This window comes from Penaeus japonicus, unplaced genomic scaffold (genome assembly GCF_977035675.1).
Source record: "Penaeus japonicus unplaced genomic scaffold, GWHDUDI00000001_assembly GWHDUDI00000036, whole genome shotgun sequence".
Classification (NCBI taxonomy): domain Eukaryota; kingdom Metazoa; phylum Arthropoda; class Malacostraca; order Decapoda; family Penaeidae; genus Penaeus; species Penaeus japonicus.
In genome coordinates this window covers 17,811,699-17,815,116 of record NW_028234438.1, presented here as the reverse complement: position 1 = coordinate 17,815,116, position 3,418 = coordinate 17,811,699, and the positions used below count along the sequence as shown (strand labels likewise).

Below are 3,418 nucleotides of genomic sequence, written 5' to 3'. Positions count from 1 at the left end.
GGGGCACGTACATGTATGCGTGTGGTTAAAGGTGTTTATGTAGGTCTGTCAGCACAAGGATATTTTATGAGGACGAGTTAATGCAAAAGTTACATGCTCCGCGTGCGCTCAGCCAGATTACATCACCCACACTTGGGGAGAGAAAGAAAACCAACAACAAAATGTCTTAGCAATGGGAGACGTGTGTAGGAGTGGGGAAGGGGTAGGGGTGTGGGGGGAAGAAGAAGAAGGGAGAGAGAGAGAGAGAGAGAGAGAGAGAGAGAGAGAGAGAGAGAGAGAGAGAGAGAGAGAGAGAGAGAGAGAGAGAGAGAGAGAGAGAGAGAGAGAGAGAGAGAAAGACAGAAAGAGAGAGAGAAAGAAAGAAAGAAAGAGGCCAATAAGACGAAAACGTTTTAGTCGTTTTACTATCACTTACGCAAAATGACGGGCCCGCCGCCGAGACGACAGCAACGCCTCCCTTTCCTTCGCCCAGCTGATGGGGAACCTCCACCACACACCTTCCCAACAGCGAATCTGATTCGAGGCTTCGCTACCAGGGAATCGAATCGCCCTTTTCGAAACGAAGGTTGGAATGAATGCTATTTAGCCGGGCATTCCCAAGCTTTGGCGGATTATGTTTATTGCGGGAAATTGCGACCAATCAGAGTAAGATTGGTCTCTGACGTAAGCCATTGCACTCGCCTGCCGTTACCTGTTGGACCTGCAACAGCCTTCGCTTTATTTCGAATTCTGGAGCTCGAACGGCCTGCCCTCGGTATCAAGGGTCGCCTAGCCGGGTTTTTTTTTTTCTTTTCTTTTCTTTTCTTTTCTTTTCTTTTCTTTTCTTTTCTTTTCTTTTCTTTTCTTTTCTTTTCTTTCTTTCTTTCTTTCTTTCTTTCTTTATTTATTTATTTATTCATTTATTTTATTTTTTTTTTTTTTCTTTCTTTCTTTCTCTCTTTCTTTCTTTCTTTCTTGTTTTTTTTCAGAGGGAAGGTTTTTGTTCTTTTAATTGTAATGTGTATTGAAACGCTTTGTTTTTGCTGTGTTGCTGGGGAGACGGGAGAGATTTGGAGAGCTATAAAAATAAATGGCAGAGAGAGAGAAAAAAGGAACCGTGAGGAGAGAGAGAGAAAGAGAAAGAGAGAGAGAGAGAGAGAGAAAGAGAGAGAGAGAGACAGAGACAGAGACAGAGACAGAGACAGAGAGAGAGAGAGAGAGAGAGAGAGAGAGAGAGAGAGAGAGAGAGAACGAGAATATAACTATTCTCTTTCCCCTAACATTCACCACAATCATTAAATAAACAAAAAACAACCACGCCTTGGCCAGCACCTCAGAGTCAGTACTTCCAACCCAGCCTTTAATATCAGCTGCACGCCCACGATGAGGCAGGCACATCACGTTCATGGGCGGCAGTGGCGCATTCCTGAGACGTCGGTGGAAGTAGGCGGCGATCTTCTTAGATTTTCTCCCCTTTCTTAATGTCTTCGTTGCTCTAATTTCATGGCTCTTTCTCTCAAGCTGAAGTTCCTTTCTGATGTTGGATTTATCTCATACACACACATACACACACACACACACACACACACACACACACACACACACACACACACACACACACACACACACACACACACACACACACACACACACACACACACACACACACACACACACACACACACACACACACACACACACACACACACACACACACGCACATCTATATCTACCTATACATATATTCATATCACAACTTCTGCGCCCTTCCTCTCTCTTTCCTATGTACCAACGCCTTCTCCTATTCTTTTCTCTCGGCCTCTTTAACACCCCCATTTCTCCCATGGATACACGATCCCTTAAGAAAGTGGGCGGGGAGGGGGTGGAGTGGGCATTCCACAAAACGACCGTTAATCATTCTAAATCCTGGAAGGCCCGGCTGAGAGCACTTGACTCTAAATCCCCCGATATAAACAGTATACGAGCCAAAGGGAAGAACTTTATGTAAACGGAGAAAGTCTTCAACATGTTTGAGCAAGAAAGTAAAATATGGCGTGTCCACCGTAGAGTTTCTCCTCCGTTTTTTTTCTCCTCCGGGTGCACTTTGTCCAATCACCATTGTCTCTCGCTTCCACTCTCTCATTTTCCGTCTTTTCTCCTCGTAACCTTCACAACCTTCCCTCACACGGTCAAAAAAATTATGAAAGTTTATTCCGAAAATAGCGACTTACCCGTAACTCCTTGACATTATAACGGGCAAATTAATTTTCCAAGAAGTAATCGCATTACTGTATTTCCAAAAATCGAAATCCTTGCAAAACTGAATCTAGAGCTCAAAATCCTTGCAACATATCACGTAAAGGCAAATGAAAAATTCAAATTTACACCAAAAAACATTATTCATAACGATGACAATTATACGAGTGCCATAAAAAAATAATACCAAATACAAAATAATTCCAGTAAATTCGCCATTCGCACAGCACAATTCTCCTCGGCCAGTGAAAGACACATTTACAAAAAGCAGAAAAATAAATTATTCATAATACATATCAAATCACTTTAAAAATAAAACCATAAAACATATTTGTCAAGGGCACATGACGGAACTTTGGGTTAAGATGGATCTTGTGTAAGAAAAAATAAATATAAATGAAGATGTTCCAATGGCGATGAAAATTATATTCGTTCTTGTAAAACTCTACGGGTCATAACATCGGTTTTCATTACATAAGTAACAATTATTACACGAACAAAAAACATAAAGAAAAACACATACATATCCAAATACAAGCACATCTTGCCCACACGCGCGCGCACGCGCGCGCGTGTGTATGTGTGTCTGTTTATGTATGTGTGAGTGTGTGTAAACTGTGTTACATATACGAGAGAGAGAGAGAGGCAGATAAACTGACACATAAAGATACACCAACACTTACACCAACCGACTAGCAATAAACTGCCATCATATACCCTAATCATAAATACAAAAGTCAGTCTATGGTATCAACAGCTATGCACACTCACTCTGACAATAGAAGTATTAAGCCATGAATATAATACCAGATTCTCTACATTGCAAACGAACGAATGTCCAATCACAAATCGCACGTAACGTTCGATATACAGATACAGAATAACGATACATGATATAAATATGGCAATGTAGGTTAATTATAAGCCCGTTCATCTAATGGAAAATTGAAAGTAAGCCTCTGAGAAACTCGATTCAGACTAGCAATATCGAGGTAATGGGAATCATCCTTCAACTCCCCCCCTCCCCCCTCTCCCTCCCCAATACTATTCTCCCTCCCTATCTTTCTAATATTATCTCTCTTCCTATAAAGATACACATATCCATGGCTTGTACATTTCAATGACGTACCATTGACTGAATTAATATAATACATATATAATATACTAAAGGAATGTTGTTTTA

The 3,418-nt window shown here is 41.1% G+C and overlaps 1 protein-coding gene across 3 annotated transcripts in view; it reads right to left on the bottom strand.

The window, feature by feature from the left end:
• Window positions 1-3,418, bottom strand: part of LOC122259259 (protein prune homolog 2) — a 65,340-nt gene that overhangs the window by 44,926 nt on the left and 16,996 nt on the right. The window lies entirely within an intron of this gene.